This window comes from Macaca thibetana, chromosome 11 (genome assembly GCF_024542745.1).
Source record: "Macaca thibetana thibetana isolate TM-01 chromosome 11, ASM2454274v1, whole genome shotgun sequence".
In the NCBI taxonomy this organism is placed as follows: domain Eukaryota; kingdom Metazoa; phylum Chordata; class Mammalia; order Primates; family Cercopithecidae; genus Macaca; species Macaca thibetana.
In genome coordinates, this window is record NC_065588.1 from 107,083,684 (window position 1) to 107,099,513 (window position 15,830).

The 15,830-nt window shown below is 47.3% G+C and overlaps 3 protein-coding genes across 3 annotated transcripts in view; 1 reads left to right on the plus strand and 2 right to left on the minus strand.

Annotated features, from left to right (window-relative positions):
* VPS29 (VPS29 retromer complex component) overlaps positions 1 to 6,376 on the minus strand; it is a 444,410-nt gene extending 438,034 nt beyond the window's left edge. Inside the window, exon 1 of the mRNA XM_050749946.1 lies at positions 6,367 to 6,376. The gene's annotated coding sequence lies outside the window, so the exon portion shown is untranslated. The remainder of the gene's footprint in view (positions 1 to 6,366) is intronic.
* The window catches only part of GPN3 (GPN-loop GTPase 3), a 637,401-nt gene that overhangs the window by 477,589 nt on the left and 143,982 nt on the right, over positions 1 to 15,830 (minus strand). The gene's annotated exons all lie outside the window — the stretch shown is intronic.
* LOC126931527 (peptidyl-prolyl cis-trans isomerase NIMA-interacting 4-like) overlaps positions 1 to 15,830 on the plus strand; it is a 773,797-nt gene that overhangs the window by 420,396 nt on the left and 337,571 nt on the right. The window lies entirely within an intron of this gene.

Consider the following 15,830-nt stretch of genomic DNA (forward strand, 5'->3'; position numbering starts at 1 on the left):
AGCTCTAACTGGCCGAGTGAAAAGGTTGTTGCAGCCACAGAAGATGTGGAGAGTGTATGATGGGGGTGGGAAGCCCCGGGGTGGGGATTAGGATGGGCTGGGCCCCCAGAGGCGAGTGGGGGTGTGTGTTCCTGAGGGACGCCTGTACAGCCAGGCCTCCAAAAGGGGTACTAGGGGAACAATTCTGGCTGGATAGCAAGAGGGGTTGTCAAACAGGGCACTCACCCTCTCAGGCCTCAGTTTCCTCACCTGGAAAACGGAGATCACACACCCCCATAAGGCTGCTGGGAGGATTAAGTGAGATTGTGTCTAGGGATTCTGGGAACATGGCAGCCTGAATGGGGCATGGAACCACGTGACTGCTGGGACGTGGAACTCATGGGCTGTGGGTTAGGCCTTGGGGCCTGTTGAGAGAGCCAGAGATCCAAAGTCTCTCTCACCAGTGGCTTGTGTTGCCCCGGGGAGCCCACAAGACCAGGGACAAGGCCCTGGGATTGGAGAATCCAGGGAGGACTTGGGTGTTGGTTCTGTGTAAACTTCAGGGGTTCCTTTCAGCATCAGCCTCAAGACCGCAGGGGCTGGGGAGGGAGCGAGTGGGCGGCTGGGGCTGCTGTGCCCTCGAGGCTGGGTGGTGGAGGCCTCTTGCTGTGAAGCACAGGCCCACAGGACCTGAGACCCCTGCCTTTTTGCTATCTGTGGGATTCCTACAGCTAATAAGTTTCCAGCAACCAGACCTAAGTCCCACCGAATAGAAAAATAACTGCTCACTTGAGGTGTCAGAAGCCAGAGAGAAGCACAGTGGGCTGATCCATTAGAATAGCAACTTCTAGAAGAATCAGAAACCCAAGTGTATTTGTTTCTTATTGCTGCTATAAAAATATTACCGATTTGGTGACTTAAAACACACAGGGTCTCACCCTGTTGCCCAGGCTGGAGTGCAATGACACGATCATAGCTCACTGCAGCCTCGAACTCCTAGGCTCAAGTGATCCTCCTCACTTGTCCTCCCGAGTAGCTGGGATTACAGTCATGCACCACCATGCTCGGCTAATTAAAAAGGTTTTTTTTGGTAGAGACGGGGTCACATTATGTTGCCCAGGCTGGTCTTGAACTCCTGAGCTCAAGCCATCCTCCTGCCTTGGCCTGCCAAGGTGCTGGGATTACAGGCTCAAGCCACCACACCTGGCAACATATTTAATATCTCGCAGTCACAAATAGTACAGTGTTCCTTCTGAAGCCTCCTGGGGAGAACCCAATTTTTGCCTTTTCCACCTCGGAGGATTCAGAGGTTGGAGCGATGTGGACCACGAAGTAGGGAATGAGGCACCGACATTCCTTGTGGACCACGAGGTCCCCACATTCCTTGGTTCATGGTCCGCATCACTCCAACCTCTGAATCCAACCTCTCTGACTCCTCTGCTTTCATCTTTTTATTTTTGGTCGGGGGGTGTGGACAGGGTCTCACTCTGTCACCTAGACTAGAGTTCAGTGGCATGATCTCGGCTTACTGCAACCTCTGCCTTCTGGGTTCAAGAAATTCTCCTGCCTCAGCCTCCCAAGTAGCGGGGATTATGGGCACCCGCCACTATGCCCGGCTAATTTTTGTATTTTTTTGGTAGAAATGGGGTTTCACCATGTTGGCCAGGCTGGTCTTGAGCTCCTGAGCTCAAGTGATCTGTCTACCTCAGCCTCCCAAAGTGCTGGGATTACAGGCGTGAGCCACGGCGCCTGGCCCCACTGACAATTTTAAAAGAAGAGATGAAGAGAGGGAAAATATGTGAGTATTCTTCATAGGTACACACTGCTTTTAAGTAAGAATGATGTTAACCCCAAATCGAAGAACATGAATTTACATATAGATATTTATTTGAGCCCCACTATGTGCCGGGCGTGATGTACATCAGTAAAGCTTCATGCAAAGTAAGGGGAGATATATACATATTAAGCTTAAATTCAAGAAAAGTGGAAATTTATGTTCAACTGTATTATGGTACGACAGTCTTCATTTTTGAAAATAGAGCAGTGTATTAATTTCATTATTTTTTAAAGCCCAAGTACTGTTTTGCTCCAAAAAATAAAAATAAAAACAAACCAACAAAAAAACCTTAATTCAAGTGAAACCCAAAATGACTTCCTAGAGCTTTAAGACCTGATTTTCAAACTAAAAATGAAGTGAATGAATTGCAAGAAAGGTTAGTTTTGTTGCAATTTAAATAGTGGCCTAGAAGATGATATCTTGGGAATATCATGAAGCAAAATAACAAAGAAATGCAAATAAAAAACATTCCAGAAACAGAAGCCAAAAGTGAGCAAGTAATACAAGAAAATGTTCTTCAGCACAAAAGAGAACAAAATCTGCGGGATGAAAGAACTCCCAAACTCCAAGCTGGAAGGATAAGGAAAAACACACACGAAGGTGCATCCCAGCAAGATTCACAAACTCCAAGGATTAAGAGAATACCTGGCCTACTTCTGAGCAGAAAGAACATAACTCTAGTGGAAAAGTCCGGCTGGTGTCATACTTCTTGGTAACACTGCCAAAAAGGAAACAGAGCACAGAGGGCTCCGACACACAGACCCTAAGCCTGACAAGATATTGATCATCTGCCAGATTGAGGACTGGGGGAATATTTAGTTTTGATTGGCCTGACGTGGTAGCTCAGGGCTTTGTAATCGGACTAGCCAAGGTTTGCATCCAGGCCAGCAATGTGACTTTAGATAGGCTTCTCGCCGAGTCTCAGTTTCCTCCTCTGAAAAGTGTGATAATAACAGTACTCACCTCCTAGGGCTGTTATGAGGATTAAATCAGAGTGTGCATTAAGACACATTTGATCTCTGTGGCTCACACCTGTAATCCCAACACTGTGGGAGGCTGAGGCGGGTGGATCACTTGAGCCCAGGAGTTGGAGACCAGGCTGGGTAACATGGTGAAATCCTGTCTCTACAAAAAAATACAAAGGTTATCTGGGTGTGGTGGTGCACACCTGTATTCCCAGCTACTTGAGAGGCTGAAGTGGGAGAATCACTTGAGCCAGGGAGGTTGAGGCTGCAGTCAGCTGTGTTCACTCTATTGCATTCCAGCCTGGGTGACGGAGCTAGATGGACCCTGTCTCAAAAAAAAAAAAAAAAAAATGTATGAATAAACAGGTAAAAAATGAATCTGAGCTGTGAGAAGTCAGGATAGAGGAGGGTAGTGATGAGGAGGGAACATTAGGAATGGGATTGCCAAGTTTAACAACAAAAAAAAATTATAGAACATCCATTGAGAGCAGAATTTATGATAAGTAATTAGGGGACGTCTTGGGAGAACTGGGAATGTCGCGGATCCTGATCTGGGTGTGTCACGGGTTGCACATTTATTATCTGTGCACTTGTCTCTGTGCATGCTACATGCCATGCCCATAAAATTACATTAATGTAATGAGAGCAAGCACATTCTTACTATAAAATAGTTGACCATGTTACAGAAGATATTGACTAAAACGTCCGCTTCCTATCATGACAACCAGAGCCTCTCCAAGAGGAACAGGGTTTGCAGTTTCGTGTGAAGCCTTTCAGATGCTACCTTTTATTCTTTGCTTTTAAAATTGAGATCGCAAAGTGCATGTGCCTTAAGTGTCCAGTGAGATGAGTTTCTACACAGGCGCACACTGTGTAACCACCACCCAGGCCAGGACACAGAACATTCCAGCCCCAGAGCTTTTCCTAGTGTCCCTTCCCAGCCAATCCTCCTGAAAGTCAGCACCTCTTGGCCTCTAGCCCCGTAGATTAGTTTTGCCATTTCAGAACTTCAGCAGATTCCTTCCAGACATTTTTAAATTAAAAATTGTATTTAAGAATTTATATTAAAAGTGGCAGAGTTCTCCTTTCCCCTGGCCCAGTTTCCCTGATGTTAACACATGTTACATGACCCTAATACATTGGTTACAAGAAGGAAACTGATATTGATGCATTACTATTGACCAAACTCCTGGCTTGATTTGGATTTCACCAGGCTTTCCACTATCCTTTTGCTGTTCCAAGATCTAATCCAGCATATCACATTGCATTTAGGTTTCCCAACTCTCTGTCTCTCTCTTTCTCTCTGACACACACACACACACACAGACATGCACACACAAATATATACTTTTTTCACAATAATGATGTCATACCATGCAAACAGAGATACACATTTTCACGTTAATGGTATCATAACTCATACACGTGCACATACCCGCCCCAGCCACCTGAATTTTCCCACTCTATGGTGGCCTTGGAGACCTCCTTTGCAGTCCCTACCTCACTGATGGAGGCTGGTGTGGCCTCCCCTTAAGCTGAGCCAGGCCGTGCAACTGGCACATTTAATACATGGCACATTTAATACACGCCCAGAGCACCAGAGGTGCCAGTGACAACAAAAACCCAACAAACTTTTTTGGGAGAAAGGATACATACATATATATATATATATATATATATATATATATATATTTTTTTTTTTTTTTTTTTTTTTTTTTTTTGATAGAGTCTTGCTTTGTCGCCCAGGCGAGAGTGCAGTGGTGTGATCTCAGCTCACTACAACCTCCACCTCCCAGGTTCAAGTGATTCTCGTGCCTCAGCCTCCTGAGTAGCTCTGATTACAGGCGTGCGCTACCACGCCCGGCTAACTGGTGTACTTTTAGTAGAGATGGGGTTTCACCATGTTGGCCAGGCTGGTCTCGAACTCCTGACATCAGGTGATCCACCTGCCTCAGCCTCCCAAAGTGCTGGGATTACAGGCGTGAGCCACCGTGCCCAGCCAATTAATTTTTTTTTTAAGTCAAAATAGCCACCATGGGAAAAAATCTGAACATGGAAGGATGCTCTCCTGCTAGCTGGACCATTAAGTACTGTTTTTATCTTTCGTTTGCTGTCAGGTGGTGACAGTCAGCATCTTTTCAGTCTTTGGGGCATTTAAGGCTTTCAATCCAGCCTTGCTGGAGGCATATTTTAATTCGTTTCTTCTGCAGGGGCTTTTTGCACTTTAGCTCCTGGAATTCAAGTCTAAGCCATTACATCCCATATTGTAAGGGAGAAAGGGAAAGGCTTCTCTACGTGTTTGTCTTATAAAACCCTTCAGCGGATCACATAAGTGTGTATGTTAATATCAGTAGCTTACAGAGTTAATCTAGTAATGCATTAATATTTAGGACAGAGCCTGGCACAGGAAAGTGTCACATAAGTGCCCACCATGATTTCCATTGGAAGCAAGTAGCACAGTGGGTTAACTTGCCTTGGGGTGTAAGGCCCCTTTAAAGAGGGCAGTGAAGTCAGCCACCTCTTGATAGAACAAAGGCATACCAGGCCCTGCCAGCCCAAAGCCGGGTGGCTGATGGCTTTTGTCACCAAGTGATAGCCTATCTCCTTCTGTCAGGGCCCCCAGGCGTCAGTGAGAGCCACCAAGTGGGGAGGGTGGCTTCTCTTGCAAGTCAGATGTAGGTGGACCAGGCCTGTGCCCAGCAAAGATGGGTCAGTCACATAATGGGGCACCCCCTGTGTACAAAGCACCACTGGGACAAGTAGCATCAGCTCTCTGTACCTCAGTTTCCTCATATGTGAAATGGGAACGTGTAATAGAGGTCCTTACTTCAAAAAGTTATCATGAAGTTTGAATAAGTTAATTACTGCTTCTAAAGTTCTAGAATACTGCTAGGCACAGTGATGTTCAGTGAATGCCAGCTCTTATTCCAGAGCACTGGCTGGGCACCCATGTCAGTGGAGATGGAGGTAAAAGAAATAACATTCCAGCACGGTGGCTCACGCCTGTAATCCCAGCACTTTGGGAGGCCGAGGGGGGCAGATCACGAGGTCAAGAGATTGTGGACCATCCTAGTCAACATGGTGAAACACCATCTCTACTAAAAATACAAAAATTAGCTGGGCATGGTGGTGTGCACCTGTAGTCCCAGTTACTCGGGAGGCTGAGGCAGGAGAATCACTTGAACTTGGGAGGCGGAGGTTGCAGTGAGCCGAGATTGCACCACTGCACTCCAGCCTGGTGACAGATTGAGACTCCATATCAAAAACATTAAAAAAAAGAAAAGAAAAGAAAAGAAATAACATGTTCCATAATGAATTCATTTTCTCTCCTCTTCCTCTCCCAAATCCTTTTCCTATTAATGACTTTACCTCTCTCTTAGGTTCCCAGACCAAAATCCTCAGCCATCTTGATTCTGCCCCACTAGTGGCAAAATCTGTCTATTCTTCCTCTAAAACGTCTTGCAAATCCATTTCCTCAAGTCCCACCCCCGCTCTGGCCTGTGGTAGTAGCTCCCAACTGGTTTTGGGCCTCCTCTCTCTTGTCTTTATATCTTGGCCTTCACACACTCTGAGTCAAACTCCTTTCCCCCATACCCCATTCTGATGATGACTTGCACATGCTCTAGAACACTCAGTGGCTCCCCACTACCTCAGAAGGAAATCTCCCCTCCTTGGCCTGACAGCTAAGATCTTTTATCACTTGACCCTACCCTACCAGAATGGTGTTATGATTGTAAGTTGAGTTCCAGGTCAGCTCCTCCACTTCCTTGACTGTGGGGCCCCTGGACAGGTGACTTAACCACCCTAAACCTCAGAGTCTTCACTTGATAAATGGAAAAAACTATCATGCTAACCTTGGAAGAGTGTCATTCAGGTGAAACTAGATAATTGTGATACTAACGATAGCAGCTAACATTTATTGTGTGCTTATTCTGTTCCAAGCACCATCCACATGGTCACTCATGCATGAGTGTAAATGGCTTTGCACAGTGCCAGGCATGGAGTATAGGCACTGTGTGTGAGAGAGTGTGTGTATGTGTGTGAGTGTATGTGTGTGACTGTGTGACTGTGTGTGTGTATGTGTGTGACTGTGACTGTGTGTTTTTGTGAGTGTGCGTGACAGGTGTGTATGTGTGTGAAACTGTGAGTGTATGTGTATGAGAGTGTGACTGAGTGTATGTGTATATGTGACTGAGTGTATGAGTGTGTGTCATGTGTCTGTGTATGTGTGTGAAAGTGTGTCTCTATGTGAGTGTGTTTCACGTGTCTGTGAATGTGTGTGAAAGTGTGTGTATATGTATGTGAATGTGTATATGTGAGTGTGTTAAAGTGTGTGAGTGTGTGAGAGTGTGTATGAGCGTGTGTGATTGTGAGAGTGTGTATGTGTGAGTGAATGTGTGAGAGAGTGTGTATGTGAGAAAGAGAGTGTGTGTGTGTGTATGAGTGTGTGTGGTTTTACTGGTTGTCTTCCCACCCTCATTTCCTACTCCGGCCCCCACCTCACCCTCCAGCCCGTCATTCAGTGCTCTTAGGGACAGCTGCCCTAAGCTGGCGGAGTACAAGCTATCATGTATGGAGTGCTCCAGTGTACTGGGAGAGGTAGGCCTGCCCGCCATGGCCACCACCCAGCTACTGCATAGCTTGCCAAACTGAAGTACCAAAAGAAACCAAATCGCCATCATCCCCCTTCCCTAGAACTCCCTGCATGTCACACAATGAGCCACATGCTTTACCCACCATGGGATTTAATCTTCACAACACTATGAGGAAGGTACTAATATTAGACCCATTTTCCAGATGAGGAAACTGAGGATCAGGGAGGAGCAGTCACTCCCCAAGGCCCTACCCCTAGCACCTGGTAGCACTGGGCTTCGAACCCAGATTGTCGGACTCCTCTGTATACGCTTTTCCTCCCCATGGTATTCTGGTTTCAAAGCTGGGGGATCCGGCCCCACCTCTCACTACCCTCCAGGATCCCAGAGCTCAGGTCCAGCCTCAAGCATCCAGATAGCCCTTCAGTGGCTTTCTTGTCCCTGGTATATTTAGCCCTCGGTCATCTATCTTGCCTGCACTGGGGACAGAGGCACCTAGACAAGCCCATTTTTACTGGTGCCCTTCAGATGCCCGTGGGATCAGCTGTCTCAGTCCTGGCATTCCGGGGGCATTGTTCCTCTCTATGAGGCCCAGATTCCAGCAACAGCTGCTGCCCCGGGCTCCCCGCCAGCTTCCCCCTGCCATCCCCTTGCCTGCCTGCCAGAGCCCCCTTGCTGAAGAACGTGGCACTGTGACAGCCGAACCTGGTCCTGCATGCCTGGGCCCAGAGCTATATAAAGGCCACACTCCTGGCTCATTAGTCATCCAACCTGAGGTTGTCGGGTGAAGGACCTTTCAACGAGTCTTCAGGGCACACCCAGCTCTGCAGGCCCAGGCCCCTGCTCCTCCCCAGCACAGATGCAGGCGTCTGCTGGGCTTCCATTCCGGAGTAGCACGCTCATCCTGGGCTCTATGGCCGTTTGGGGCTGGATAATTCTTTGTTATGGCAGTGGAGGGTGTCCCGTGCATTACAGGATGTTCAGCCTCATCCTTGGCCTCCACCCAGTAGCAGCCATTAGCAACCCCCCCCCCCCCCCCCCCCCCCCCCCCCCCCCCCCCGGCCAAATTGTGATATCCTAAAATGTCCTCAACATTGCCCACTGCCCTGAGGGGCATACATTATCTCAATTTCAGCACCATTGACATACAGAGCAATTCCTAGGACGGGAGAGACAGGTTCCCTGCTCGTGGAGTTTGAGGATGGTTTAGGGCTGCCCGAGTCCACCGACCTCCTGAGGTCTCCTGGCTGGGGACCTTGGAGAAGAAGGGACATTTGGAGTTGGGTCTAGGCTAGAATGTCACCTCTGCTGCTTGCTGGCCGGATGACACAGGTCCGGTGGCTTTTCCTGGTTCCATTTCTATTTCCCTTTTTTAATCTGAGAAATGTATTGGGTCAGAACACTGACCTCATGGGGGCGCTGTGAGGCTGGCTTGAGATAATTTTGAGCAAAACACTTTGTTCTTTATAAATTCTGTTCCCTGGTGCTAATCTGTGCCGGTTCTCAGAAGAGAAGTCAGGATTTTCCCTCTCACTCGTAGGGAAAAGGACAACCCTAAGATCACTGAGTCCCAAATAGTCTTTTTTTTTTTTTTTTTTTTTTTGACAAGGTCTTGCTCTATCATCCAGGCTGGAGTGTGTGTTCCCCATCTTGGCTCACTGCAACCTCTGCTTTCTGGGCTCAAGCAATCTTCCACCTAAGCCTTCCAAGTAGCTGGGACTACAGGTGTGCACCACCACACCCAGCTAATTTTTGTATTTTTTGTAGAGATGGGGTCTTGCTATGCTGCCCAGGATGGTCTCCTGAGCTCTTCTGGGCTCAAGTGATCCACTCACCTCAGCCTCCCAAAGTGCTGGGATTACAGGCATGAGCCACAACGCCCAGCCCCAAATATAGTCTTAATTCAGTGTGTGGAATGCGCAGCCCCAAGCGGTCATCACAATTCAGAACTCCTCCTGAGAATTCATGTCTAGTCTCCAGGCCTGCGGTAGGCACATAGCCACCTAGAGCCACACCGGCACACCTGCTCTCCTGGTCTCTGCTTCTGCCCTTGCCACATGGCAACCAGAGGGACATTAAAGAAAAACAACAACACCACCCAGCTCGGTCATCACCATCGCATTTTTTTTTTTTTTTTGGATAGAGTCTCACTCTGTTGCCCAGGTTGGAGTGTAGTGGCGCCAACGTGGCTCGCTGCAACTCCCACCTCCCAGGTTCAAGCGATTCTCCTGCCTCAACCTCCTGAGTAGCTGGGATTATAGGTGCCCACCACCGTGCCCGGCTAATTTTTGTATTTTTAGTAGAGACGGGGTTTCTCCATATTGGCCAGGCTGGTCTTGAACTCCTGACCTCAGGTGATCTGCCCACCTTGGCCTCTCAAAGTGCTGGGATTACAGGCGTGATCCACCGCGCGCCCAGACACCCACATGTTTAAATGGCTGCCTGCTCTGGTAGGATGCAGACCCTTCCATCTGCCTGGACCCCCCTCCATCCCCTCATTGTCTGTATGGGGGTTTCTCACCTTTGGCACTGCTGACATTGGGGCCAGGTCGTTCCTTGCTGTGGGGCTGTCCTATGTCTCAGAAGATGTTGAACAGCATCCCTGGCCGCTACCCACGAGATACTACCCAGTCATGATAACCAAAGATGTCTCCAGACATTGCCATGTGTCCCCTGGGAGTTGGGGCAAAACTGCCCCAATTCGAGACCACTGGTCTGGTGAACTTTTGTTTGTTCTCCCCGAACTTCCAGACCAAGCCCTCCCAGCACTGCATCCCTTTCTCCCTCCCAGTGTTGAACCACAGCTGCATTCTACTTTTTTTTTTTTTTTTTTTTGTCTGATTAGCTGATGAACACCCAGCTTTCTGCTCAGACCATAACTCAACGGGACAGGCACCATATCTATCTTGCCCACCGCTTCTTCTCCCGCACCCAGCACAGCACCCGGCACATAGCGGGCACTGTGTCAGCCCTTGTTGAATTCTGCTCTCTTGTGGCACTTTCTGCATTCTGCTTCATTGTTTGTTAGTCTGTTTCTTCTGCTAGAATCTTCTGGGCCAGGGGCCAGGATTCATTCATCTCTGCAGGGCCCTCGGTCCTGGCACATAGTAGGTGATCATGATAGATTTGTTCCATGGCACTGAATTCAACTGAGACCAAAGACGATCCTGGAGTGAGTCCAGGACAAATGCTGGGAAGGGCCTGACCAACTCTCTGTGCTGTGTCTCCAGGGATGAAGGCATTGATCCTTGCACACCCACCTTGCTTGCTCAAGGCTCTCCAGGCCAGCTAGGTCCCATCTGGCTAAGAGAGAATGGGGGTGTCAGGCCTCAGGACAATTTTTTTGAGGTGAGTGTGAACTTTACTCTTTATCCCCTGTCTCCAACCATGTCATAGAGGTCAGGGTTTCAGCTCATCTCCCCTGCCAACTACACTCAGTAAGAAAGAGTGCTGTGATTGATTAGCAATGTCTGCCATGGATTGAGTGAAGGAAGGGTGACACGTATGCCATTGCCATGTGCTATGTATTTGCTATTCCTCCTTCGTAGGTGCCTTTTAGACAGAAAGAAAGTTCTAGGGCCATGCGTGGTGAAGAGAATAGGAGAGACTTTTGGGGTTGGGACACACAGTGAAACAGTTTAATTTCCCCCAGGAAAAGCCAGCCAGAAAAAGTTAGGCTGGCCCTGTTCTCTTGGGTGACTTTAGACAAGGGAACAGGAGCCTGAGGGATTAAGGGGGAGGGTGCACTAATACCTCTGTATCCTCGTAGGGGGCCAGGGCATTTCACAAAGGACAAAAATAGACAGGAGAGAGAAGAAAGACAAAGAGGGATGGCTCATGGAATCCTCTCTGGAATGAAGGTGTGTGGCCAGCAAGGGCCTCGGAGGTGAGTCATGGTTTTACAAAGGGAACAGGCCCCAGGGAGGGGTATGGGCTGCCTGGTGCAATGCCCAGACACTGTCCTCAAGGTGAACCAGAGAATATTTAGACAAATGGAGAAACCAGGATGATTTTAATTCAGAACAGAGAACTGGGACCCCGGATCAGTGAGGAATGTTCTGGGATGCAGGTGATGGAAAACCATTTTAGAGATCCAAGGTTCTTTGGCCTAATCCTGAACATAACCAGAGTTCTATTAGCAAGAAAAAAGACAGCAAATGGACTTGGGGTAGGCAATGAATAATGTCTGCTCCACCCAAACCCCCAATAACTGAAGTAAGATTTCCCCAGTATATATGGTAGAGCACACAATATCCTGCAACAAAACGGTTCTACAGGCCGGGCGCAGTGGCTCACGCCCATAATCCCAGCACTTTGGGAGGCAGAAGTGGGCGAATCATTTGAGGTCAGGAGTTCGAAACCAGCCTGGCCAACATGGTGAAACTCCGTCTCTACTAAAAATACAAAAATCAGCTGGGCGTGGTGGCGCACGCCTGTCATCCCAGCTTCTTGGGAGGCTGAGGCAGAAGCTCTTGAACCTGGGGGGCGGAGGTTGCAGTGAACTGAGATCACACCACTGCACTCCAGCCTGGGTGACAGAGTGAGTCTCTAAGGACAAAAAAAAGTTTCCATAGCCAAAGAGTGAGTCTAGTTCAATAGGTTCCCCAGTTGCAGATCTTCTCAGAGCCTTTAAACAGTAATGACGACTGCTTATTGACTATTTGCCAGGTACTGCGTCCATAGCTACATCTCTATTATCTCATTAAATTCTTATCATAACTCTAAGGGACAGAGGAAGTAGAAACTAAGGAAGGGGGCAGAGACAGGATTTGAACCCAGGACTCTGATTCTAGACTCCTGTGCTGTCCTTTTACAACAGAACAAACATCTACTAAAAGGGACAAGTTATTCTTCTCTAGGGAGATATTGAATTAAGATCAAAAGCCTGGAAACTTCCAGCTTCTCTCTTACTATTCCTTTCTCCCCGTAGACTGCCCCTGGCTTCTGGGAGAGGAATTCAGATTAAATCTCATGTCTTCAGTGTGGATTCCCAAAATTGAAGTCTGCTCTTTAAAATATTTTTTTTGTGACGCCTTGTTTTTCTCTTTCAGGGCACTTACCTTAGTTTTTAGTTAGATATTTTCATTTATTTGTGTGTTAGGGACTTGTCTCTTTTACTGTAATATCGGCTCCATAAAGGCTGAGGCTTTTGTCTGTCTTTTTCGCTGCTGTAGCCCCAGTACCCAGAACCGTGCCTGGCACACAGTAAATTCACAGTAAAAATGATGAGTCAATGAACAATCTTGACTCAGCTGATTGATAGGGTTTGGCTCTGTGTCCCCACCCACAGTTCATCTCCAATTGTATTCCCCACTTGTCGGGGGAAGGGCCTGGTGGGAGGTGATTGTATCATGGGGGCGGACCTCCTCCTCCCCCTTGCTATTCTCCTGATAGAGCTCTCCTCGCTTCTCTCTCTGTCTCTCCTGCTGCCAAGTGAAGAAGGTGCCTGTTTCCCCTTTGCCTTCCACTGTGACGGTAAGTTTCCTGAGGCCTCCCAGTCATACTGCTGGTTAAGCCTGCAGAACTGCGAGTCCATAAAACCTCTTTTCTTCATCAATTACCCAGTCCCAGGTAGTTCTTTGTAGCAGTGTGAGGAGGGACTAATACATTTCCTCTTTCTGAAACTGCATATGCACATTTGTTGAAAAGTCTGGGTAAAAACTTGGTTTGAAATTCTGGTTTTGTGGGGTGGGTTTGATAAAAGGATACATGTTCACCACAAAACCTGCGAGCAAACCTAGGGAAACCAGAAATTCCAAAAAGAGATCCCTGGGAATTGGCCTTGAAGGGCACCTGACTTCCATCAAGGTCAGTCTTGGCCTCAACAGGAGAAACCCATCCATTGCGAGATGTGGACTCTGCTTGAATCCAGGTCCTACAGCTGAGAGAATGGGCTGCATTTTTTTCTCGGCTCCTCTTCCTTTCTGAAAAGGCCTACCTCAGACCCATCTGGCTGCCTCACCCCCAATGACCTTTCCACCCTGTTCCTTTCCAAATTTCCAGGTGTTTGAAATGTTACCTGGCCCAAGCGCTGAGCGTCCTTGCTGCATTTCTCCAAACTGCCCAGCAGGGGACGGTGCTACTTTAGGGGTCCGCACAGCCACGGCTTCCCGCTGGCGAACGAAGGGCGCGGAATCCGGAGAGGGCGAGGGACGTCTTTCCTCCCCCCTGTCCCCTCCAGCCCTGCCAGACCCGTCTCATCCGTGCCGCTGCTTCTGAAAATCAGAAGGGTGAGGATGAAATAAAGTCTTCATAAAGGAAAACGAGTTGCTTGTTTAGATTTCATTCATTCATTACTCAAATATTTACTGAGCTCCTACGGTGTGCCAAGCCCTGTTCTATGCCCTGGGAGTCAACAGGGAACAAAATAGACACAAATTCCAATTCCTGCCTTCCTGGAGCAGTCCTTCCTGCTGGGGGCCGGTGGGCAGGAGGTCCTAGATGACAAACGTAATAAATAAGCAAACGACCTAGGAGGTTAGAATTTGATACCTTCTATGGAGTAAAATAGGAAAATAGAACAGGGTAAGACGGAAGAGAGACAGAGACAAAAAGGAAGAAAGAGAGAGATACACACGATTTTTTTTTTTTTTTTTTTGAGATGGAGTCTCACTCTGTCGCCAGGCTGGAGTGCAGTGGTGCGATCTCGGCTCACTGCAACCTCTGCCTCCCAGGTTCAGGTGATTCTCCTGCCTCAGCCTCCAGAGTAGCTGGGACTATAGGTGCGCGCCGCCACACCCAGCTGATTTTTGTATTTTTAGTAGAGACAGGGTTTCACCATGTTGACCAGGATGGTCTCGGTCTCTTGACCTTGTGATCCGCCCGCCTTGGCCTCCCAAAGTGCTGGGATTAGAGGTGTGAGCCACGGTACTCGGCCGATTTTTTTTTTTTTTAATATACCTTATTGAGACAGGGTCTCTCTCTGACACCCAGGCTGGAGTACAGTGGCACCATCATAGCTCACGGCTGCCTGGAACTCCTGGGCTCAAGCCATCCTCTCACCTTAGCCTTTGAGTAGCTAGGGTCACGGATGTGTGCCACCATGACCAGCTATTTAAAAAAATATATTTTTTTATAATGGATAATGTCTCATTTTGTTGCCCAGCCTGGTCTTGAACTCCCAGCTTCAAGTCATCCTCCCGCCTTGGCCTTTCAAAGTGCTGGATTACAGGCGTGAGCCACTGTGCACAGTCAAGACACAATTTTAAATCAAGTGGTCAGGAAGCCTCCTGGAGAAAATGACATTTGAACAAAGATGTGAAGAAAGTGGAGAATATTTGGGGAAAAGCATTTCAGGCAGAGGAAACTGCCAGGGCAGAGGCCCCAAGGTGAGACTGTGCTAGCATGTTATTTAGTTTTTAGTCTTAAAAAGTGCAAAGTAATATCCATTTACTGTGGGAAAATTAGACATTAAAATATCACTTCCTATCCCTCTACCCAGAAATAACTGGTACCATGGTGGGGTATATTTTTGTGGTCTGTTTTTAGGCATACACATGTATATGTCTGTGTGTATATTATATGTACTTTTTTTAAACAAAATTGGGGTCCTACCATACATACAGTTTCATAACCACTTATTTGCCTAATAATATAACAAGGCAATCATTCCATGTCAATAAATATTGATCCACATCATTATGGAAATGGTTGTAGAATGTTCCATCTCACAGATGTTCAGATTTTATTCAACCATTCCCCCACTAAAGGGCATTTAGGTGATTTTCCCAACTATAAATGGCGATGCAGCCACCATTCTTGTAGAATTTCTATACTGTCTGAGTATCCAATTATTTCCTTAGGATGCACTTCTAGAGTGGGAATGTTGCAGCAAAGGTTGTGCACTCTAACAGTCTGTGAGGCCTGCATCTTTCTCAAGAGGGTTTGGGAGGGCTTCAGGGGCACCCCATGGATGCCTGAGAACATTCCCTTTGGTAGGAAATCACCTTTTCTGAAGAGAAATGAGTACCCTACCACATTGCCAGGGCTTGCCTCTGGAGGGCTGGTCGTTTGGGTAATTTTAATTTTCTTCTTTATTCATTTCTATATTAAATTTTCTATACTGGACATGCATTGCTTTTTGTATTAATTTTTCTAACAAAAGCAATTTTTCTTGTTATAAAAACCCAGCACAAGAGAAGTACGTTCAGTAGACAGAAAAGGCCCACATCTCCCTGGAAGTTGCCAGGGTTCATTCTGTGTGTTCACCTGCTAGACCTGGTTCAGCTCCTGCACAAGTTTTGTGATGGGAATTTCCCCTCAGTAGGAACAGAATACTGTCATAAAATAAAAAATTTAAATAAATTAGTATCATGTTACACATTAAAAAAACCTTCAAAAGGGCTCATTTAAAACATGATTTCTATTCCTTGCTTTCTTCTTTTATACTTCTTTAATACTTTTTTAAAAAAAGTATTAATTTTTGATTCTTTTAGAGACAGAGGGTCTTGCCACTTT